Source organism: Dasypus novemcinctus, chromosome 18 (genome assembly GCF_030445035.2).
Source record: "Dasypus novemcinctus isolate mDasNov1 chromosome 18, mDasNov1.1.hap2, whole genome shotgun sequence".
Taxonomy (NCBI): Eukaryota; Metazoa; Chordata; class Mammalia; order Cingulata; family Dasypodidae; genus Dasypus; species Dasypus novemcinctus.
The window spans coordinates 37,182,283-37,207,356 of NC_080690.1; the positions used below are offsets into that span (position 1 = coordinate 37,182,283).

Sequence of the window (25,074 nt, forward strand, 5' to 3'; positions counted from 1 at the left end):
CAGAGCTGCTCCTTGGCCAGTGGGCGCCGCAGCCTGTCCCTCTCTTGTTCCATCTCCTAGCCGGCTGCCTCAGGCCTGGGATGCAAGTCACTCCCTGGAATTTCAGGTCATTCCCCATGCACTCTATTGTATATGGATGACTTTTCCTGAAGGTCTTGGGAGAGCAGGTAATTACAGAGAATAATTATTGTGCTGGTAGGAAACAGCTTTATTTGGAAGTTTCTTTTTTTTTAAAATTAATTATTCTTTTTTACTTCTCTCCCCTTCCCCACCCCTCCCACCCCCGCCCCGGTTGTCTGTTCTCTGTGTCCATTTGCTGCGTCTTCTTTGTCTGCTTCTGTTGTTGTCAGCAGCATGGGAATCTGTATTCTTTTTGTTGCGTCATCTTGCTGTGTCAGCTCTTCATGTGTGCGGCACCATTCCTGGACAGGCTGCACTTTCTTTCGCGCTAGGCGGCTCTCCTTACGGGGCGCACTCCTTGCGCATGGGGCTCCTCTACACGGGGGACACCCCTGTGTGGCATCAGCACTGCGCATGGGCCAGCTCCACATGGGTCAGGGAGGCCCGGGGTTTGAACCACGGAACCTCCCATGTGGTAGACAATGCCCTAACCACTGGGCCAAGTCCATTTCCCCCAATTTGGAAGTTTCTTGTCGTCACTTTTCCTAGATCTTATCAGCCATCGCCAGCCCCAGACTGTGTCCCCACAAAACCTAGCAATACAAGATGATCTTGGGGGGCCCTTCACTCCCATCTTTTTCCAGGCCATGAAGCTCCTCAAGGGCTCAGAAAATACATCCTCAAGTCCTTTCTCTTTTCTGTGACCCACAATGGAACTCTTCTTTGTCTAAACTTCTCCATGTAGGTCATGCCCATGGGGCATCACGCCTTTCTTAGCCAAAAACAGGCCCCTTAAAGAGATCTCTGCAAATGCTGGAAGCATGCTCCCTCTGTGTGAATTCTGCCCCCAAGGCCACCTGGCTCCAACTGCAGCTTTTATGCCAACCTTATTTTCCCTTCCCATCGTGTATGGAATTTAATCATATACAATTTAAGGCCTGGGGGCCACATGGGGTAATGCTGTGTCTTATTCGTCTCTGTCCTCAGCCCCAAGAGCAGGGCCTGGCACCGTGGAGGCGAGCCCAGATCCTCCCTGCTTGATGTGGGCGAGTGGGGGGCCCAGGCAATGTCACTGGAATGGGAGCTCATTGGACAATCACACATTGGGATGCTGCTCATTCTTTCCAGGAGCTCTTTGGTTCCAGAACCCCAAGAAGTCTTTAAAGAAGAATCTAGTTCCAATATTTTCCCACTCCCAGGATCTGTGCCCCATCCCCATCACCCACACCAAGACTCCTCTCCAGGAGAGTCTTTGCTCCTCACTCCACAGCCCAAAACCAAAGCCCCTGAATGCGAAGTGAGATGAGCCTGTTTCAAGTCCCAGCTCCCCTGCTGCACCCTCAAAGCACAACCTTCTGTGGGTTACAGTCTTTGCAGGCCTGTTTCCTCATCTGCAGGATGAGGATCACAAATGGTCCTACCTCAAGGGGTTATCACTATAAGGATGCAATGAGATCTCACACGCTAAGCACTTAGGAGAACGCTCTGCACACGGTAAAGGCGATTTGGTCGGCCCCTCTTACTGCCTCCTGGCATTGGGGAGTTCATCGTCCAGGTGGAGAAAGCAGTCCGAGCAGCTGGTCTTCTTAGAGAGCTGGAGACACTGAGCTGAAGGCTGCTCTCGGCTCCTCTCTCGGTTGCACTGGGTGCTGTCCATTCCTGGCAGCATTAGAGTTGAGAGGCCTGGGAGAAAGATCCCTTTGCCCCAAAAGAGAAACCTCAAGTGCAGATGACCTTTAGGGCCTGAGCTACAGAAGTCAAGTGTGTACACACATCCCTTGAAACAGATCTCTGACTTCAGAGGCAAGCCCCGCGCTCCCTCCCCCAGGCTGGGCTGGAAGGGAGCAAGACGGAGTGATAGTAATGCAAAGAGGCAGAGAGAACTGCCTTCCTAAGTGTTTGCATAAAACTTGGGCTTTCGAGCATATTTTGTTTCCAGAGAAGGCTTTGCGAGTGTACGGGGTCATGAATTGCCTTTTCAAAGCGTGTCTCACACTCCATGTGGAAGGGCCCCTCCAGGGAAGGCCAACAGTTCACGCAGAATGCTTCACAGTAGGAGGGAAAGAAGGAACACCCGGTCTGTCCTCCAGGCGGTAAGAATTCTTTCCTGCCAGGGATGATAATTTGCCTAAACCGGGAAGGGGTCAGGAGGCAGAGCGCTGGCTGTCAGACCCACCCTACGTTCCAGGCTCCCCCCCCCCCCTTCCCGTGCCCCGTCCTTCACGGGCCTGGAAGAGCCCACCACATTCCAGAGCCTCCAGAGGGGCCCCAAAGGAAGTGCTGGGGCTTGGCCAGCCAGCACCAGCACCTCCCAGGCAGCAAACGAGACCCCAAGACGCAGCCTGCCTCAAGCCTCACGAAGCTCTCCGAAGCCAGCTGGCCTCACCTACTTCAGCACCAAATGCCAGGAAACCGTGGTGGGTGTGCCAAGTCCCCAGGACTGAGGGAGCGGCAGGCTCGCCCACATACGCCCTGCCTGTCACTGCGCTGCTCTCCCCCTCCCCGCCCGCCTGCTGCAGAGCTTCAGGTCTCAGTGAGTGGGCTGGCCCCACGCGACCCCCCACCCGAGGCTGGGAGAACCTGCTCCAGTGGCTCAGCGGTTTCCTGCAGGGCCCCCGCTCCTCCTGCTGTCGGGAACCCCCTGAATGATCCAGAGCCCAAGTGGCAGGAGGTGGGCAGGACGCAGCATCCCCACGCCGTGCTTCTTGTCAAAAAGGAAAGAGGCAGCTCCTCTTTTCCAGCCAAAGGCTGCAGCTCGGTTCTTAGTGAAAAGTGCCCTTCGGAGTCTCCCTGGGATGCCTTTTGCTCTTCTCCCCTCTTCTTCCTGTTGGCTCTGCCGTTAGAATGCCTGTAACCCAAATATATCTGGGCCGCCTCAGTGCAACAGCAAAGAGCAGTTGTGAAGAACGCAAACCTTGCCTGGCATCTCTGAAGCAACACCCCAAGGGATTCCAGGCATAATCCACAGCAAGATCTCTTTCTAATCATTCTTCCAGCTCTCTCTCCATCACTCTCTTGTCCCCCACGCTCCAATACTGCCTTCAGTCTCTCATTTCTCCTCTCTTTCTACACTCCCCAAACCTCTCACCCCACTGTGCCAGAAAGCAGTATCTGCTTCCACACATTCTATGACCTTTCCTTCCACCAGAAGGATCCTCCCTTTAAAATCTCCCTAGCAGGCTTCTGCAGCTAATCCTAATCCTCCTGTCGAAAGACTCAGGAGTCTCGAAGGTAGACACAGAATTGTCCAGTCCCTCCCCCCCCCCATGTCTCCTCCCTGTCTACGGCCCTGTCTTTCCGTCTGCTGCCCCTAAACTTCTCAGGTGTGTGTGTCGTCTAACCATGCAAAAAAGGCCCAAACACCTCCCCTCGGGAAGCTTATTGGAGGTCAAACATTTACACAGCCATTAAAACTCTTCATGCTAGAGTAATCCACATTTTTATTTGCAAGGAAAACATAATGTACCTGATAGAATTTTATGGCCTTTCTGCATTAATTCAAGTAGACAAAAAGGAAGCACTGCAGCCAAGTACAACAAATCCTGCTGGCCTTTCTACCTCCACCAAAGAAAACAAACAAAAAAAGAAACACCTGGGCCACCCCCACTCCCAGGCTCAGGCCCCATCTCACTTTACAGAGTTTCTGTTTACTTCCTTCAGTCTGAGTCACCGCCTCAGTAAGGAGGAGAAATCCCAGGATTGAAAGCTTCCATGGCCTGGATCCTGTGCTTTGACTTGAGCTGACGTCAGCACAGGACACTGACGCGGGTGGGAAAATTGCTTCAGCTCTGCCTGCCTGGAAGGTCTTTCCATTTAGTAGGGATGGTCGTGGGTCAAACAGTCTCAGGGAGTCCGCTATGAGCAGAGGTGAGTCTTTCCATATGTCTCTCAGGAAAATTGAAAATGATCATCTAATGCAGTTCAGAATCCCTCCAACACATTTTTATTGTTTTGAAAAGGAAAAGGAAGAAGATAACCCCAGGGGAGCATCATAGGGTTTCTAGCCCAAAGCAACAAGGCAGCAGAACAATTCACCCTTGAAATGAAGTCAAAGAGAGAGCCCGGTGGGCAACAGGTGGGGCTCAGTCCAGGTGGGCATTTAGAAAGCAGAGTTTGATGAGGGCAGTGGATTCCTGTACACAGGAATTCCAAAACATCCTGTTGTTGGATGAGGGGAGAGAGGCTGGTGAACTCCTGAAAGATAATGCAAAATTATTTTCTCAGTATCTTACTATGGGATTTGACACATAATGTGTGAAAAGAGGGAGAGGATCAGGGTAGACAATGACCAGCAATTTCCCTTCCACAATGGTCACTGTGCAACCCTTCTCCCAGGTATCTGAAATTCCACTGTTAAAGATTCTTCCCTTTGGGTTAAACATTGTCAAAATCAATGGTAGAGGGAAGTGGACTTGGCCCAGTGGTTAGGGCGTCTGTCTACCACATGGGAGGTCCGTGGTTCAAACCCCGGGCCTCCTTGACCCGTGTGGAGCTGGCCCATGCACAGTGCTGAAGCACGCAAGGAGTGCCCTGCCACGCAGCGGTGTCCCCCATGTAGGGGAGCCCCACGCACAAGGAGTGCGCCCCGTAAGGAGAGCCGCCCAGCGTGAAAGAAAGTGCAGCCTGCCTAAGAATGGCACCGCACACACACGGAGAGCTGACACAACAAAAAAAACACAGATTCCCGTGCCGCTGACAACAGAAGCAGACAAAGAAGAAGACGCAGCAAATAGACACAGAGAACAGACAACCAGGGCGGTGGGGGGGAGCCAGGGGGAAGGGGAAAGAAAATAAATAAGTAAATAAATAAATAAATCTTTAAAAAAAAAATCAATGGTAGAGAACACATTTCTTCCAAACTCCCCAAAGCCCAAGGGTTACTTTTATTTCCAGCCAATTCAGGTGCTTCTAAAAGTGAGCAGGAGGATATTTAGTATCAGGTAATTCTTTTTATTTCTAATTACAAAAGTAATGTATGTTTTACCAAATATTTGTGGATGGAATGATGTGGTGTCTTGGCTTTATTTTAAAATAATATAGAAGGGTACACCATGTTTATAGCAATATTATTTACAATAGCTAAAAGATAGCGGCAACCCAAGTGTCCATCAACAGATGAATGGATAAACAAAATGTGGTATACATGTATGATGGAATATTATTCAACTATAAAAAGGAATGATGGGGAAGTGGATTTGGCATCCGTAGATGCATCCGTCTACCACATGAGAGGTCGAAGGTTCAAACCCAGGGCCTCCTGACCCGTGTGGTGAGCTGGCCTACACGCAGTGCTGATGCGCCATACAGGGGTATCCCTCACGTAGGGGAGCCGCACGCACAAGGAGTGTGCCCCGTAAGGAGAGCTGCCCTGCGCAAAAAAAATGTGCAGCCTGTCTAGGAGTGGGGTCACACATGCAGAGAGCTGATACAGCAAGTGATGCAACAAAGAGACAGAAATTCCTTGTGCCACTGACAAGAATACAAGCGGACACAGAAGAACACACAGCGAATGGACACAGAGAGCAGACAAGTAAGGAGGGAGGAGTGAGAAATAAATCAAAAATAAATCTTTAAAAAAAAAAAAGGAATGATGTTCTAATACATGCTACAACATGGATAAACCTTGACATGGATAAACCTTGAAGACATTATATTGAGTCAAATAAGCCAGACACACACACACAGAAGCAAATATTGCATGATCTTGCTTACATGAAATGCCTAGAATAAGCAAATTTCATAGAGACAGACAGAGATTCCAGGTTACAGGGGCTAGAAGGTACAAGAAGTGAAGGGAAAGTTACCTCTTAGAGCAGGGGTTCTTAGCCTTTTTTGTTCCACAGACCCCTTTGCCAGTCAGGTGAAAACCACAACCCCTTACTAAGTCCACACTATACTGTGTATTATTATTTTTAAAAATATATTTTTTATTTTTAAAAGATACATAGATCACAAAAATTGTTACATTGAAAAACTACAGGGGATTCCCATATGTCCACTTCCCATACCCCCCACTTTTCCCACATCAATAACTACTTTCATTAGTGTGGTACATTCATTGCAATTGATGAACACATCTTGGAGCACTGCTACACAGCATGGATTATAGTTTACATTGCAGTTTACACTCTCTCCCAGTCTATTCAGTCTGTTATGGCAGGGGTTATAATGTCCTGCATTTGTCCCTGAAATATCATTCAGGATAACTCCAAGTTCCAAAATTTCCCCCATATCACACCTCTCTTTCCCTCTCGCTGCCTTCAGCAACTCCCGTGGCCACTGTCTCCACATCAATGATGATAATTTCTTCCATTGCTAAAATCACAGTAAGTCTATAGTAGAATACCAGGAAGTCTACTCTAGTCCATATTTTATTCCCCAGTCCTGAGGACTCCGGGATAGTGATGCCCACCCCACCTCTTAATTGAGAGGAGGCTTCGATCCCACATGGCTGACAGATGGGACTCTCCTGCTTGCTGTTGTAGACTCTCTCAGTTCTTGGTGTGGTGGTTGGCCATCCTCACCTCCTTGTAAACTGACCTGGAGGAGTCCAAAGAACTGGAGATTAGGTGTTGCAACTCTGCTGGGGCTCAGGGCCCAGCTGCCACATGCACAGCCCAGAGATTCAAGTTTCCTGGACATACACCAACCACAGGTTCAATAAAAGGGACAGAAGAGGCACGTATAGAGAAGTCACATCTGAGTCCAACTCCGTCATACTCAGGAACACAAACTCCAAAGTAGGGCCCACTGGCAAGGCACCAAATTCCAGAGTCATAGGCCATGACCATAGAACCTGGGTGTCTCCGTCGCCCTCAGGAGCACCACTGCCTGGGGTTGTATCTACTTTGGTCTCTGAGATCCAGCTGAGATGTGCATAAGCGCCGCCCCTCTGATGACCTCCCAAATCATTTTAAAGTCTCTTAGCCATATAAACTCATTTGTCTTTACCATTTCCCCCTTTTATTCAAGGTCTTTTTCCAGTTGCATATACTGTGTATTATTTAATAAATATGTCACACCCACACCAACACATCCCCACAAGAAAAATGTTTTTTTGAATTTCAATTCAAGCTCACAGACCCCTTGTTAAGAAACCCTGGCTTAATGGGTGCAGAGTTTCTGTTTGAGGTGATGAAAAAGTTGGGGTAATGTATGTTGATGATGGTAACACAATATTTTTTTTTTGCTTTAAAAACTAAAATTTTATTATGATCATTTTCAAGCTTACAGAGAAAAGAGAAAGTACTACAGCAAACACCCATATATCCACCACCATCTATTTCAACTAATGGTAATATTTTGCCATATTTGCTTCATCTATTTATATCTATATTTTTGTTCAACCATGTCAAAATAAATTAGAGACATTTTCTCCCCAATCAGCATGTCTCTCCAAAATTAAGGACTTCCTCGTACACAGCAATTACCACGATCACATCTAAAAAGTTAAAAATAATTCCCTAAATTTATTTAATACCCAGCTCATATTAAAATGTCCTTAAATGTCCACAAAGTGTCTTTTATGGTTTTTAAAAAAAAGCAAGATCAGTCAAGCTTCACACATTGTATTTGACTGTCATTTAAGTTTCTTTTAATCCAGAATAGAGATCAGCAAATTTTTTTCAATAAAGGGCCATACTGTCTTTCTTGTGACTACTTAATTCTACTATAGCAATATGACGGTACTTAAATGATGGTACTTAAATGAATGGGCATAGCTGTGTTCCAACTACACTTTCTTTAAGTAGGCTGTGGGCTAGATTTGGACCTTAGACTGTTCTTTGCCCACTTTGATCTAGAACAATCCCCACATCCCCTCATCTATTTTGTTATATTTTTAGAGCCTTTAAAATTTTTTTATTATTAGAGAAGCTGTGAGTTTACAAAACAACTATGTATACCATACAGGATTCCCATACATCACCCCACCACCAACTTACGCTGTTATGGAACATTTGAGCAACAATATTTTGAATAATTAATATCACCGAATTGCACAGTTGAAAGTGATTAAAATGGAAAATTTTGAATTGTATATTTGTTACTACAATAAAAAGTTTAACTAAAATAACATATATATATATGGAGAGAAGGTAGAGAAATGGGTGGCAATGCCAATGAAACAAGATTGGCCATGAGCTGATAATCATTGAAGCTGGGTGATGGGTACATGGGGACTAGTATCCTTTTCTCTCTACTTTTTATATGTTTGAAAATGTCCATAACAGAAAGTATTTTTTAAGAAAGGAAAGCAATAAGATCAATCTTTAAAAATAAATATATGTAGTTTTGTTTTATTTTTATTGTGGTAACATATAACATAAAATTTGCCATTTTAACCATTTCTAAGTATACGATTCAGTGGCATTAGTTACATTCACAATGTTGTACAACCATCACCACCATCCATTACCAAAGATTTTTCATTACCCCAAACAGAAACTCTGTGCCATGAAATAATAACTCCCCATTTCTCTTCCTCCCCTGCCCCTGGTTGCCTCTAGTCAAGTTTTTCCTCTGTGAATCTGCCTATTGTAGATATTTTATTTAAGTGGAATCATACGTATCCTCTGTGTCTAGCTTATTTCACTTAGCATAATGATTTCAAGGTTTATCCGTGTTGTAGCATGTAGCAGAACTTCATTTCTTTTTATGGTTGAATAGTATTCTATTATGTCTGTGTGTGTACCACAAAATTGATGTTTTGTTGTAAAATTCCAAGAATTATAAATAAAAATATTTAACATGGAAAGTTAGTCTATAATCCCACCTCCAGAGATCACCTATGTGAACAGTTGGCATATTTTCTTCAATTTTTTTTTCAGTCCTAGAATTCTAAAGGTGGGAAGAACCTTAGAAGTGATGTAGTGAGGTCAAGTGACTTCCTTTCACCTTGAGGGAGCGAGACAGGAAGGGAAAATAGGCAAGAGACAGAGGCCGGACTGGAGTCAGGCCCCCCGGCCCATGCCCTGTCTCCATGGAACCCCTTGGGAGAATCGGAAGCGATGGCTTTCCAAAGCACACACCCCGCAGCTTCTCCAGTTCAGTCTTTCTATACTGACTATTGAGATATGTGAAAGTCAAACCAAAAGTACAAGGGCTTCCCGTCCCAGTCAAGAAATAGATTCCACGGAGCTCAGGGATTAAGGCAGGAAACCAGCTCCCAATTCCTGTATTTGGGGAGCTGGAAAATGCCCCTTCTCCTCTTTGCGGAAACCAAAGTGTGAATTCCTGTCCCGACACGTATTAGAACAGCTCCACTTGGCAGCCATAGCTACCATGAGCTTGAAAGCTGTTAAAGCAGAAACGTTTAATTGAGAAGGAAAAGCGAGTTCCAACCCTGGGTTCCAAGTACCCATTGCCTGAGTGAGGAGGAGCAAAGGAACCCAAGCAAACCTTAAGTACACCTCAGCTCCCTGTTACGCCACTGAGACTAAGAAATGAACTGGACAGCGTGCTGTGAAAATATTTTCATGGGGCGCTTCTTATGCGAACACAACCAGACTTCCCAGCAGATTCCAGGCTTGTATCTACCCAGACAGTCAGTGAAGGCAGGAAAGAGGCAAAGCCCACGCCGCGGGCACCTCGCCCCCTGCCTCGCCTCCAGATCGCTACCCCGGAACACAGCCACCTCGCCCCACTTCAGATCTAAGGGAGCCGACAACGCTCTTCATTCGTCCATTATGTTTAACAAGCCTTTGGTGTAGGACGTTCTTCACAACTGCTTTGTAGGAAATAGAAAGGGCATTTCGACAGAGCTTGAATTTCATAACTTTATGAAAGTTGCCACAAAGCGTGGTCAGCACCTGCTCTAAAGTCCCGTAAATTCGTTTTTTATTGCTGCCATAACAAATTACCACGAGTTTCAAGCAACACAAATGTATTATCTTGCAGTTCCTTAGGTCAGACGTCTGGGTGGGCGGGACCAGCTCCTCTGCTCAGGGGGTTCACAAGGCCAAAATCAAGGTGTCAGCCAGACTGGGCTCTTATCTGAGGGCTCTGGGAAGAATCCAACCCCGAGCTCAGCCAAGTTGTCGGCAGAACTCAGCTCCCTGCAGTTGCCAGCTGGGGGCGGCTCTCGGCTCTTTAGGGGCCCCTGCACCCTTGGCGTGATCCCGCCCATCTCCAAAACCTGCCCTACTCACACTTCGAAACTCTGTGACTTCCGCTTCTGCTGTATTGCTCTACCTCCAAAAGGAGAAAGTGCTCTGCTCTTTTAAAGAACCATGTGATTAGATTAGGTCAATGCAAGATAGCCTCCCTATCTGAAGTCCATGAACACTGGCAAGGTCCCTTTTGCCATGTAACATAATAGTCACAGGTTCCAGGAGCAGCTGTGGGCACCATTCTGCCTGTCATATGTGTTTTTGGAGGGGGAGTGTTCCAGGCAACCCCAGTCCCTGCATAGGGGGACACCAGCTCAGGACTCTGAGGCAGAGGTGGGCCAAATGGACTGGCTTTGGTTCAACTGATAGATGGGAGGCCACAGGCTGAACAAGACCCATTTTTTGCCTTAAAGCAGCTTGCAGTGGTGAGGACAACGACAACAAGGAACCTGGGTGAAGGATCCACCCACAAACTCAGTTGCAAAAGAATATCGGAAAGTGGACTTGGCCCAGGGGTTAGGGTGTCTGTCTACCACATGGGAGGTTCGCGGTTCAAACTCCGGGCCTCCTTGACCCGTGTGCAGCTGGCCCATGCGCAGTGCTGATGTGCGCAAGGAGTGCCGTGCCATGCAGGGGTGTCCCCTGCGTAGGGGAGCCCCACACACAAGGAGTGCGCCCAGTAAGGAGAGCCGCCCATGACGAAAGAAAGTGCAGCCTGCCCAGGAATGGCGCCGCCCACACGGAGAGCTGACACAGCAAGATGACGCAACAAAAAGAAACAGATTCCCTCGCTGCTGACAACAGAAGTGGACAAAGAAGAACACGCAGCAAATAGACACAGAGAACAGACAACTGGGGTAGGAGGGGGGAAGGGGAGAGAAATAAATAAAAATAAATAAATCTTTTTAAAAAAAAGAATATGGACATTTTCTCGTTTTCAACAAATCAACTTAATTTAAAGCACAACCTCCCCCCCTCATTACCTTTCCCCATGGCTGTTTTAAATTTTGTGGGTTTGGTTTATTTTGGGGGTGGGGGGTGGAGGAGGTGCTTATGAGGCGCAAACTCTGAGAAAGAAGGCCTATGTCCTTATCTGTCTGTGATAAAATCTGCGGAGAGTTCCACTCCCTTCCTGCTGTCACCCCCTGGGTTGTTACTGCATTATTCTTTGTTCCTTCCCGAGTTCTTTCATTTGTTTTAGTTTGGTTTTCCCTGGAAGCACACCTTGATTTGCAGTGGGGGATGTCTTAGTTTGCCAGGGTTGCTGTAACAAAGTGCCCCGGACTCGGCTTAGATAGAGGCTAGAAATCCAAAGTCACGGGGTTGGCAGGCTCCTGCTTTCTCCGAGGTCTGCAGCGCTGTAGCGGTGGCTGCGGCAATCCCTAACTCACTCTCCGCCTCCAGCGAGGCTGCTGCCTCCGCCTGCTTTCTACTCATAGGACGTCCAATGCCCTTTGCTGTAAGGACTCCAGTCAGGCAGGATCAAGGCCCACCCTGCTTGGGTTTGGCCTCACCTTAACCAATCACATCTTCAAAGGTTCTATTTACAAACGAGTCCACATCCCCGATGTGAATAGGGTGTTAGGACTGGAACATGTCTTCAGGGGTGTTAGGATTTGAACATGTCTTTGTGGCTTGAGTCAATCCATAACAAGGAGTGAGATAAGGAAGCTACCGAAGGGTCTATTACCAAGCCAGCTACCTCACGGGCAGTGGAGCTCAGCCTCAGCAGGAGCTTTGGGAAACAGAGTAGAACACACACACATCTTGGAGTCACCCCCCCTGAGCGGTGAGGAGCAGGGGGCAGTTATTTATACACCAACTCCCATCAGTCCTCAGGTCAGGGGATTTCAGGGCAAGGCGAAATTACCCTAGCACAGGGGTTCTTAACCTTTTTTGTTCCACAGACCCCTTTGCCAATCAGGTGAAAATCACGGACCCCTTCTCAGAATGTAGTGGCAGATAGTTTTATGACACTCAGCTAGCATCATGTCTAACAACTACAGTAATTTTGAAGTGTGGAGGAGTATAAGTGATTTTCTGAGATATGCAACAACTGTAATATGATATGAAATGAACATTATTGTAAATTATTGCATACATTCATAAGTGAAGGAAATGCTAGATTTTAGTTAGAGGTCAGAGAAAGTAAAGATAATAAGTTGATTTTTTTTTTCAATTCACGTTCACGTGGCCCCTGAACTCTTTCCACGGACTCCTGGTTAAGAACCCCTGCCCTAGCACTTCCAGGGGACCATGTCTGGGGCTGGCAGAAGGGGGAAGAGAGAAGGACAGTAAAGGCAGAAGTTAGAAGTGAAAGAAAAGTTAGAGACCAGCCAAGTCAGGGAGTTCTTTGAAGACAGACCATTTCTGGATCCTCCTGTCAAGTTCAGGCTTTCAGCAGGAAAAGGCCGATTGCGGCTCACCCAGCCCACAAGCCCCCCATGTGTGGGTGCGAAAACCTAATGGAACTTTGCTCTGGCCGAGGATTCCTGGGCTGTGGAAAGAACTCGCAAAAGAAGGCAAGAGAATGGGAAGCGCAGGACTCCAGTTTGATTTTCTAAATGGATTCACCAGCGGATTTGGGACTGACAGCCCCAGGATGCCCTCAAGCAGAGAACTTGTCAGAGAAGAAGGTGAGAGTAGGTGATAATTGCTGGGAGAAGGAAAGCTGAATCCACTCCAGCCAGGCTCTTGGCTTCTGCAAGCACAACCGGCTTGGGAGAAAATAAGGGCTGAGTTTTCTGATTGTTCACACTCAGAAACTAAAGCCGAGTGTTTTCCTAGCCCAGAAAAAACTTCCAAACATCTGGCTTTTACGACACAAAACCCCCCACCTCTCCAGCTGGGATAATATTTTGTAATGCTATGGCTCCATCTACAGCCTGAAGAAGGTTCCTCTTGGCTATTTCATTTGTCCAAGAGGGGAGCGGACAGCTCACTTGACCCAGGCCTTCGAGGTTCCCAGGCCATTGCAATTAATGCTAATAATGCCCTTTCCTCTATCTGCAGTTCGTTCAAGGCAGACTCAGGGCTACCCTGGAAGTTATTTATTCCTGACTTTGTTGACAACAGCAGCTTTTAGAATATAGTAGTATTCTTTTGGCCAAAGTTGGTTTGGAGTTTCTATTTTAAAACACTGTTGTGAATTGAGTTAAATGTTTGTTTGGTTTTTCCCTCCCTTCTTTCCCCTATTTTAACAATGAAACAAAGAGAAACCCTTCAAATACCAAGTTTATATTTTCTCTTATTCACTCAACAAACGTTTCATTAGCACCTACTGTGTGTCAGGTTTTGTGTTAAGCACGATGATAAGTCAGGTCTGAAGACTTCGGATAATTTAGTCAGAGGATTTTTGCTGCAGCTCCTTGTTGGCTGGAGTATTTCCAAATGAGTTGAGAGAGAAAGAGAGGAAGCCCATGGCCATCATTGGTGACTACAGAGCTTGGGACAACTTAGAAACGCAGAGAACGTAGAATCCTCGAGTTATGAGCAAAGTGGCAGCTGGAAGTCAGTCCCACAAGGGTCAGTAAGATTTTTGTCCCTGTTCTATTATTTATTTTCCTCATAAGTGTAATACAAGCTTTTCCCTAATTATAAAAATAATTCAAAAATGTTGGTTTTGTGCAGAAAAGTTGGAAACCAATAAAAAGCCAACAGGAATTTAAAAATCTAAGTCAGTCATAATCTTATCGACCAAAGACGCACTGTGAAGCATTTCATGATGCCCTGCAGTAATTTTATCTTTATAATAACGGATTAAATATTTCACTTTCCCATAGAAGATCATTTTCCCATGTCTCTGAGTATTCCTCTACATGATTTTTTTTTAAAAGATTTATTTATTTATTTCTCTCCCCTTCCCCCCCAACCCCCGTTGTCTGTTCTCTGTGTCTATTTTGCTGCGTCTTCTTTGTCCGCTTCTGTTGTCAGTGGCACAGGAATCTGTGTCTCTTTTTGTTGCGTGATCTTGCTGTGTCAGCTCTCCGTGTGTGCAGCACCACTCCTGGGCAGGCTGCACTTTCTATCACGCTGGGCGGCTCTCCTTACTGGGCGCACTCCTTGCGTGTGGGGCTCCCCGACACGGGGGACACCCCTGGGTGGCAGGGCACTCCTTGCACGCATCAGCACTGCACATGGGCCAGCTCCACATGGGTCAAGGAGGGCTGGGGTTTGAACCGTGGACCTCCCGTGTGGTAGACGGACGCCCTAACCACTGGGCCAAGTCCGCTGCCCCTCTACATGATTTTGAATGACTGCAGAATATTCTTTCATATGAACACACCATCATTTATTCACTCCATGCATGATTCCCATTTTTCACAATTATAAGCTGTGCACAGCTGACATGCCTTGAGATAAACTCCTAATCACGGAACTGTTCGATCAGAGGGGATGTGATCGACCAAGGTCAACCTCCTAGAGCTTCACATCACGTCTGAACCAAAATCTGCCAGGAGCCCTGAGTAGTCACAGTTCCAGAAGGAGCTTGAGATAATGGTAAGCGGTGTTCCTCCGTGTTTAAGGGGAACTTTGTAGAGCAACACAACTGGAGGAGGATGGAGGATATGGGCAGCTCAGAATGCTTCTGGATAAGTTCTTTATCCTGTAGGTGATCCAGACTGGGATGCCTCTGGGAGAACAGGCAGCAAGACATGTTTTTGACTTGGCAAGTCAACCGAGGATCACAGGGCTCAGTAGATTAGGAAAAGGGAAGTGGATGTGGCTCAACTGATAGAGTGTCTGCCTACCACATAAGAGGCCTAGGGTTCAGCATACCCCGGGCCTCCTGGACCTGTGTGGAGCTGGCCCATGCGCAGTGCTGCTGCGCGCAAGGAGTGCCGTGCCACACGGGGGTGCCCCCTGCGTAGGGGTGCCCCGTGTATAAGGAGTGCGCCCCTCAAAGAGAGCCACCCTGCAAGAAAAAAGTGCAGCCTGCCTAGGAGTGGCACTGCACACACAGAGAGCTGATGCAGCAAGATGACACAACAAAAAGAAACACAGATTCCCGGTGCCACCTGACCAAGAATGCAAGCAGACACAAAAGAACACACAGCACACACAGCAAATGGACACAGAGACTAGACCGCGTGGGGGGGGGAGGGAAGGGGAGACAAATAAAATAAAAGTAGATTAAGAAAGGCTAATTTCAGGGAAACGGACTTTGGCCCAGTGGTTAGGGCGTCCGTCTACCACATGGGAGGTCCGCGGTTCAAACCCCGGCCTCCTTGACCCGTGTGGAGCTGGCCATGCGCAGCGCTGATGCGCGCAAGGAGTGCCGTGCCACGCAAGGGTGTCCCCCGCGTGGGGGAGCCCCACGCGCAAGGAGTGCGCCCGTGAGGAAAGCCGCCCAGCGTGAAAAGAAAGAGCAGCCTGCCCAGGAATGGCGCCGCCCACACTTCCCGTGCCACTGACGACAACAGAAGCGGACAAAGAAACAAGACGCAGCAAATAGACACCAAGAACAGACAACCAGGGGAGGGGGGGAAATAAAATAAATAAATCTTTAAAAAAAAAAAAAAAAAAAAAGAAAGGCTAATTTTACCCATCATTATCACCCCAACTCCACCACTTGCCTGGGTTTGTTTGTCCTTCTCCCATGTCCTGCCCATAGTTTGTTCCCACAGATACTTTTGTCATGTCCTTTGCATTTTGGAGTTGAATCTGAGTCATCTGGAGGTCTCAGAACTGTGTAAGAGGCAAATATATTTGTCAGGTCTTTGAAAAAAATCCTGGGCCCCTCTCAACTGTGGAGTGTGACCTAAGAACTCAAGGTCTGTTATAGTGAAAGCTTGAGCATCTCTTCTTCAGAATTGAAATATGATACATATCCCTCTAGTCTTTAGGTTCCTACAGGTCAGAAACAACTCGAGGGATTGTCAAAAGCAGATCTTACAAGGCTAGGATTGCACAACAAAAGTCATCTTGGAGTTAATTTTGGGTTAGAGAAGGTGCAGAAATTACTAGCTTTGGGTGAAGAGAAATTAAAAATTTTTTTTCATCTTGGGTCATGCTTAAATGACAAGTTCTCATTAGTCACCAAAGAAGTGTGGATGTAGCAAAGAATCCCAGAATCTTAGAGGCGAAAATGACACACAGAGCAGCTCGTCTGAGGTCAGGAGCCTGGTGGTGGAGTCCTGCCTTTCTGAATCTGAATCCTGGTCCTCTCACCTTCCCACCTTTACCCAAAGAGGATGATTTTACTATATAAGTAAAATGTGACTGGCTGCCTTAGCTGTTGGGGAGCAAAAAGACACCAGGAGGGGGGGAGGGAAAAGAGAAACCAGGAGCAGGTCCCCTGCACGCTTGGCTAGGGAGAAAGGAAACATGGACCTCTCCCTTTTGTCTTCTTCATTCTTCTGCAGATGAAGGCCAGGGACTTGAAAGCTACAGTTCCTGCCTTGGCAGTGACTGCACAGAGCAGGGAGCAGGGAAATAAATAACCTAGCCGCCTCTCTGTTGTTTGTTTGTTTCTAGGAGGTACCAACGATTGAACTCCGGACCTCGTCCACGTGAAGCCACTGAGCTACACCTGCTTCCAGCCTCTCTGTTTTTATCGACCATCCTCATCACCCTGACATCCCTCTTGAAGCCCTTGCAGTTTCCCTTTAATGCACCTGCGTCGTGCTGAGACTGCAGTGACTGAAAAGAGATACAAACCCATTGTCAAATACAGGACAGCTTTCTACTTCTAGCTTCCTGTAGCTGCTACCATGTATAGGGTAGGCATTGACGGGAAGAAGGCACAAGCTAATGCCCAGAAGATCCTGCTGGAGATGCGAGAGTTCCTTCTGGTTCAGGGTGATTACCTTGACCTTTTCAGGGACCCCAGTGTGACCTGGCATCCAAGAAAATAAGTGCAGCTGGCTGGTGCCTCAGTGTCTGCAACAGGTCTCTCCGGGACAGCGCCAGATCCTGCAGGAGAGAAATGGGCAGAGGAGGCTGAGATGGTGGCCCAGGTGAAGGCACTGTACAAGGAGCTGCAGGTGCCAGCTGCCTCCACACCGTACGAGGAAGACAGTGACAGCCGCCTTCAGGTCCCATCGAGCAGCACCCTAAGCCCCTGCCCTTGGCCGTCTTCTTGGGGCTGGAGCACAAGATCTACAAACAGGAAAAGTGACTCAGAGATAGTGAGGGTGGGAAGGGGAGGCGCTTAATAAATTTATCTAACCTTGGAAAGGGCAGGGAAGGAAAGGGAAGAGAGGGGAAGGAAAGAAGGGAAGGGTCAAAGGTCGGGCTGCAATTGACACCTACAGGGTTTGCGTGCCCCCCCCCCCCCCCCGCCCCTCCCCAGTGTTGGCCAGCATCTTCTGTGTGTCCCTAGAGGCTGTGGGTGTGCGGCTGCACCTGGGAGGCAGAGCTGCTCACCTGCACAGCCCCTCGCGTGAGGGGCGTGGCCTGACCGGTGGACGGTCTCACAGGCTGTAGGTTCAAATCTCTCTGTTCTTTGACCCCAGGGTGAAACCATGGGGAAGGCTTGAGGCAGGGAGAACGGCCTTATTACAGGTAAAGCAACCAAGATGAGCAATACCCTGGACTCTGGAAGCTCGCAGGGAGCAACTAAAACAGCAAAGAGCGTAACGACCCCGCTAGATAACTAGAGAGGCCGGCTAGCCTGTTCCCCTCAGATCCATATGGCCTCTTACTTGAAGCAGTGTTGAACTGGAATATTTTGAGTAGGTCCCTGGTTCTGAAAAAGCCAAGCCCAGGACTTTTCAGGGCCATGATTTCCCCAGCTGGAAATGAAGGTTAATCATTTTGCCTTCCCTCCCATTCTCTATCACCATCTGCTTCTCAGGGATGTAGTCACAATAAAAGAGAGATTTGCAGTGTTTCCCAAACTCATTTGATGTCAAGAATCACCTGGGAAACTTGTCAAAATATAGACTCCCACACCAAACCCCAGACTTACTGCATCAGCAGCTCCAGTGCGGGCCTGGGCAGCTGTATTTTTAGTAAGCTCCCAGCTGATACTCCTAATCAGGCAAGTTTGGGAATCATTGAGGTAAGAGCCATAAATCCCTCTACTGTTTCAGAAGCCACCAAGCCCTGCACACCCAAAGAATCATTTATTATCATTATTGCAGTCAAGTGTTGCCAGGTTCAGCAAATTTTTAAAAATGAATTTGTAGCATAAGTATATCCCATGCAACATTTGGGACACACTAATATTAAACATGTATTCCTTCTCTGGAATTCAAATTTAAGGGAGCATCCTGCCCTGTCAGGACAGGATCCAGCCCTTATCTGCCCCCATCTATTTAATAACGAGGAAAAGCTAAAGAAAAGTCTAATCTTTAAAACATGTCAGTGATAGAAGAGCGTTCATTTTAAATTCTTCTCTCTCAGCCTCTCAGCTCATCACTCTTCCTCCTTGGTCATTCCTCACCTGCCTGGCAGGAAGAGGAAGCCCCAGACGCTGGCTCTTCATCATTCTGACAAAAAAAACCACAACCAACTTCTGTTACTGAAGAAGAGAAAGAGACCACTTTTAAAAATAGAACACAGAGGTTTTAAAGCACAACTTAGCACTCTGCTTGTTCACATCTAACGAGACACTGAAGCCGGTCTAAGTGTCACATCATTCACTTGTCAAAGTATTCGTTGATTTCAAAATAATTTGAGTATTTCTAAGCTTTATATGCATTTTTTTTTTCTTCTGGCAGAATTTCCTGGGCCACTGATACTGCCTCTGTCAGATGACTCCTGACACCAGGTTAAGTGTTTTTCCCATCACAGATAGATATATACATACCTCTCAATTGGAAAGGTTTACACTAGTGCCAATTCGGAAATCTGATTGTCAATTATAAAACATACCTCCCTGGAGGTCAGAGGAGGAGGGAAAATGTAGAGATGAATGTGAAAATCCAAAGGCCTGTACGGTCTAAGAGTGAACTATTTTCTAAATCAAATTAAGCTACATGGTGGAAATTGAGGAGAAAGTCCTTAAGGTGACTTTTAAACGAAAATGAAATGTCTGTTAGTAAGTTACAGAGGTGCCATGATATCAAGTGGCAGGCTCGTGTCTCATTAATTTCAAACATAGATTTTTATGTGAGGCTATTTGATTATAATTTGATTATCTGACCCTGTAATTAAAGTTTATTGCCAATTTGGAAGCGTACATGTAAAATGAACTGGTTTTCTTCAAAGCAATATACAATCCTTTGGACTCATTGACTTCTGGTTTTGCATTTAAATGGAAAAGTCAGTTATAACCTGACAAACAGGTTGGGGTTTTGATCATTAATCCTGCTAAAGCAATATTCATAAATTCAATTCTGAATCAGTTGGAATACTTTTCTTTTATTAGTTTCTGTGTTATTAAATGAGATTGTTTCTGACTAATATATTTCTGGACTCAAACTGTAGCTCCGAGCTGTTATTCAAATCAAATAACATGCCCCTTACTTGTGCCTAGCACTAATAAATGCCAACTTGTGATACATTTGCAAGAGACTGTCAGCAATATTAAAGGAGGCAATAATAGCACGGGGGTCTCTAAGTGAGCTGATTTTTCTCAGGGCTGATATCCGTCATTTTTCTTAAAGAAAAAAAAAAGATACTCAAAAGCATGCTTTGATTCATAGAAACTAATTTGCTGGCACTTAAATTACCAAGACATCGGAATTAGAAAACACATAATTTTGGGGTCCTGAGTAAGTAGGAAACTGATTGCAGAGCTGAATCAAAGTGATGATTAGGATGAAAAAGTACTGCTCAAGGTTGGAGGTGGGATGGGTCTTTCCAATATTCATGTGGGCAGGAGTGGCCACGCTGCTTTGGGAAAAAAAACAAACCAGGGAAGCAAACTTGGCCCAGTGGTTAGGGCGTCCGTCTACCACATGGGAGGTCCGCAGTTCAAACCCCGGGCCTCCTTGACCCGTGTGGAGCTGGCCCATGCGCAGTGCTGATGCGCGCAAGGTGTGCCCTGCCACACAGGGGTGTCCCCCCGTAGGGGAGCCCCACGCTCAAGGAGTGCGCCCCATAAGGAGAGCCGCCCAGCACAAAAGAAAGTGCAGCCTGCCCAGAAATGGCGCCGCACACACGGAGAGCTGACACAACAAGATGATGCAACAAAAAGAAACACAGATTTCTGTGCCACTGACAACAGAAGCAAACGAAGACAATGCAGCAAATAGACACAGAGAACAGACAACCGGGGTAGGCGGGGGAAGGGGGGAGAAATAAATAAATAAATCTTTAAAAACAAAAGAAAACAAAAAAAAAACACAAACCAATAAATCTGCTTTAGTTACACTGCCCCCACCCCTGCCCTTATTTTTGTTCATTTCTCAGTCTTGTGCATTTTGGAATGATGTCCCCTCTGACTACTTCAGGCTAAGAAGGGACGTAGATATCATGGGACAGAGGGATGGAATTTGTTTTGCATACAGTTGAAGACACTCCTTCCTTTGGGCTGAGGCCCGTCCATCACCGTCATTTTGTTAGCTGTCGCCATGCTGCTTTTTGAAATTACAAAAACTATTCACAAATCACCACTGGGTTCCTAGAACAAAAAGGAGTCTTGGCAACATCTTTCCCAGCCCCATTTTTCAGATGAGGAAACTGAGATCCAGAGAAAACGAACCAGACAGTTTCACAGTGATTGGGTGACAAATTCTACATGGAAACCTCCCCTGATGCACCCGGTCATTCTCCCCACCACCCAGATGACTGGGTCACTGATATTGGTGGAAACTACGGAGGCCAGAATGAGCGATCCTGGCCACGCCCTCCAGTTCTTTGGACACCAACAAATCACTTGACCCCCATGCACCATTGTCCATCAGGTATGACTTACCCCTGCCTTTTCTCTGATTTTGAGGAGTAAATGAGACTGGACATGAGCACTACAAGGGTAAGGTGGTTTCTAATATTTTTTATTAATTCATGTGCTTTATTGGAGTATGATTGGCATATGATAAACTGTACATATTTCAAGTATATTGTAACACCTTCATTAAAATCATAATAGCATGGACTTTTTCATTGTTTGGGGCGATATTTACCCAGAGATTATCCTTCAAATTCAAAGTCTGGAGTATTTACTGAGACTCCAAGTTCACTTTGCTGCTACTCTCTGCTTTCTTGCCATCACCTGTTCATTGGATGATTCAGCCTGCGTCCTGCTGGGTTTCTCCCTTATCGTGCCCTCGTTTTGGACAAGGGAGTCTCTCCTGCCCCAGAGGGCAAACTGTTCACACTCATTTGTGACTATCCAGAGTCTCAGAGTTGTGAGGAATCTGAGCATCTGCTGACAGGTCCCCTTTCCCCCCAGCATCCTCCAAATGCCTGCTCTCCACCCCATCCCCAAACTTACCCAATAGGGGCCGTCCTGAGGATCCCAGGCTGGGGCCTTAGAGCTGCCCAGGGAGGAAATACCTCCCCGTGCTGTGGCCAGCAGCTGCCGGGCGTGGACGCACTGAGCGTGCAGGCGCTGACCTAGGAGACTGCCCCAGACTCTGCCCCGTAGCCTGACCCATTTTTACCTTCCAGAAGCAGGTGCAGCGCCTTGAGCTTTTCTTTATACCGGCCCTCTCCTGGTGGTTTGTAGCATTCCACTTCCTCCTCCCAAGAGTCTTTCAAGGTAAGTGCGATTAGCCGATTAGCCGATTAGCCGTAAGGAGATCAGGCTGGGAGAGCTGGTCAGACCCTCCTCCCCTCCCCTTTGCGCTGCAGGTTTATCCACATGAACCAAGAGGAAAAGAACTTCCGGGGCAGAAGACAACACTGAGCTGGAGGAGGTACCTGTCAAGGGGACAGGGGCAGGGGCTTCAGGTGCTGGTGAGCCTGCATCTCTTTCAGCACAAGCCCTCGCTCCCCGGGGCGTTTGTTTGGCAGGTCCAGCCCCCACCCTTCCTGCTTAGGGCACAGCTGAAGAGCCCGACCTCGCAGGCCCCAAGGCTTGGGGGGGACAGTCCCAGGCAGGAGATGGTTGGCCCCAGCGCTTCCGGCTGTCCTTGGAAATGCGTCTTGTACAGTGCCCGCCGGCAGGCAGTGCCACAGCCCCCGCGGCTGCGCATGTGCAGGGCTCGTGGCGGCCTGGTTCGGGGGCCTCACACTCAGGCTGACCACACCCAGCCAGTGGCATCTGTGGAAGTTATTGGTCCCGTGGGTGGCTCATCAGGCCTGACACCGTTTGTCCTGGGCTTGGAGGTCAATCAGACACTTGAGGGGAGGTTTTCGCAGGTGCTTCTGAGAGCATGGGTCCGTGGGCAGGTTCTCACTGCTCCAAAGAACCAGCGGTCACTGTGGCAGCGTCTCAGGCCTGGCTACCTGTTACCACCTCCTGGGGAGCTCTTACGCCCACGGGGAGGACAGCCTAGAGTTTGGTGGCTTTTTGCTGCTTAGCAAATGTGTATCGCTGTTGCCCACTCTTGTGTCTACGTTATGGAAAACTTGGTGTGACTGTCCATCTACCTGTTCTGAAATACAATTCACATACCATACAATTCACCATTCTAAGTGTCCACCAGTGATTTTGCAATATATTCACAAGGTTGTGCAATGATCACCACTATCTATTTCCAGAATATTTTCATCCCCCCTTCCTCGCCCCCTAAATGCACACTGCCTTTGGAATGGAGATGAGTCAGGTAGATCCAGCACTACCTGATGATGATGGTGGTGGCATCGGTAGCTCTGTGCCAGTCGCTATGCCAAGTGCGCTACACATTATTGTATTCGCTAAATAACGTTGTTATCCTCACTTGGACCAGGAGGGAAGCAGGGTGCGGAGAGGCTGAGCAAACAGCCCACCTTCTAAGGAGTCGATCCCAGGCGGCTGGGGCATGCTCTTCTCCGCTGCATCCAATGGAGGCTGGAAAGAGCTTCCCATGCCTGGAGAGGCCCGGTTAGCTGGCTCCTTTTTTTTTCAATATTTTAATTTTTAAAGAAGTTTTAGATTCCATAAATATTATATCAAAAATATAGGGAGATTCTTACATACCCCAACCCCTCCCCCTCTCTTAGTCCTTTTTGTAATGTATTTTTTTAAATTATTTATTTTTATTTTTTTAAAGATACATAGATCACACAAAATATTACATTACAAAATATAGGAAGTTCCCATACGCCCCGCTCCCCACACTTCCTACGTTTCCCATATCAACAACTTTCATTAGTGTGGTACATTCATTCCAGTTAATGAATACATTTGGAGCACTGCTGCACAGCATGGATTACAGTTTACCTTATAGTTTACACTCTTTCCCAGTCCATTCAGTGGGTTCTGGCAGGATATATGATGTCCTGCATCTGTCCCTGCAATATCACTCAGAACAACTCCAAGTCTCGAAAATACCCCCATATCACACCTCCTTTTCCCTCTCCCTGCCTTCGGCATCTCTCATGGCCACTGTCTCCACAGCAATGATATAATTTCTTCCATTGCTAGAGTCACAATAATTCTATAGCAGAATACCGGTAAGTTCACTCTAATCCATATTTTATTCTTCCTTCCTGAGGACCTGGGGTGGCGATGCCCACTCCACCTCTCAATTGAGAGGGGGCTTTGATCGCACATGGCTGGTGGATGGGACTCTCATGCCCACAGCTGTAGACTCTCTCAGTTCCCTGGTGTGGTGGTTGCCCATCCTCACCTCCCTGTCAGCTGACCTGGGTAAATTCAATGAACTGGATTGTAGGTGCTGCAGCTCTGCTGAGGCTCAGGGACAAGCTGGCATATGGGCAGTCCAGAGATTCAAGTCTCCTGGACATATACCAACCCCAGCACCAACCACAGGTCCAATAAAAGGGACAGAAGAGGCATATGTAGAGAAGTCACGTTTGAGTCCAACTCCATCACACTCAGGAGCACAAATTCAAATTAGGGCCCACTGGCAAGATACTGAAGCACAACCCCTGTGATGATCTCCCAACTCATTTTGAGGTCTCTTAACCATATAAACTCATTTGTCTGACTCAAGCATTTTTAAAAAGATTTATTTATTTATTTTCCCCTTTCCCCTCCTCCTGCCCTGCAATTTTTGTTATCTGTGTTGTCTTCTGTCATCACTTTTTTCTCCTCTAGGATTCACCAGGATTTGATCCTGGAGTCTCCTGATGTGGAGAAACGTTCCCTGTCAAGTGCGCCACCCCAGTTCCTGTTTTCTGTGGCACTTCACCTTGACTCTCCCCTTGTCTCTCTTTTGTTGTGTCATCATCTTGCTGCACGACTCACTTGTGCAGGCACTGGCTCGCCGTGCAGGCACACTTTCTCTTCTTTTTCAACAGGAAGTCCCAGGGATCGAGCCCAAGTCCTCCCATATGGTAGGTGGAAGCTCTATCACTTGAGCCACATCTGCTTCTCTGTCTGGCTTATTCTTTTTTTTTTTTTATGATTTGTTTTATTTATTTTTCTCCCCTTTCTCCCCCCATCCCCTCCCCATTGTCTGTTCTCTGTGTCCATTTGCTGCATGTTCTTTGTCCACTTCTGTTGTTGGCAGTGACATGGGAATCTGTGTCTCTTTTTGTTGCATCATCTTGCTGCATCAGTTCTCCATGTGTGCGGCACCATTCCTGGACAGGCTGGACTTTATTTCGCGCTGGGCAGCTCTCCTTGTGGGGCGCACTCCTTGCACGTGGGGCTCCCCTACGCAGGGGACAGCCCTGCATGGCATGGCACTCCTTGTGTGCATCAGCACTGCACGTGGGCCAGCTCCACATGGGTCAAGGAGGTCCGGGGTTTGAACCACGGACCTCCCATGTGGTAGACGGACGCCCTATCCACTGGGCCAAGTCCTCTTCCCTGTCTGACTTATTCTTAAAGGTCACAAAAATGGAGAAGATGTGTCCATGTTGGGGAACATGTACAAAGGGGGTTGGTCTGGGTCCTGTC

At 47.4% G+C, this 25,074-nt stretch overlaps 1 pseudogene; it reads left to right on the forward strand.

Annotated features, from left to right (window-relative positions):
* Positions 1 to 16,840: 16,840 nt before the first annotated feature.
* LOC101445427 (farnesyl pyrophosphate synthase pseudogene) lies at positions 16,841 to 17,349 on the forward strand (annotated as a pseudogene).
* Positions 17,350 to 25,074: the final 7,725 nt, after the last annotated feature.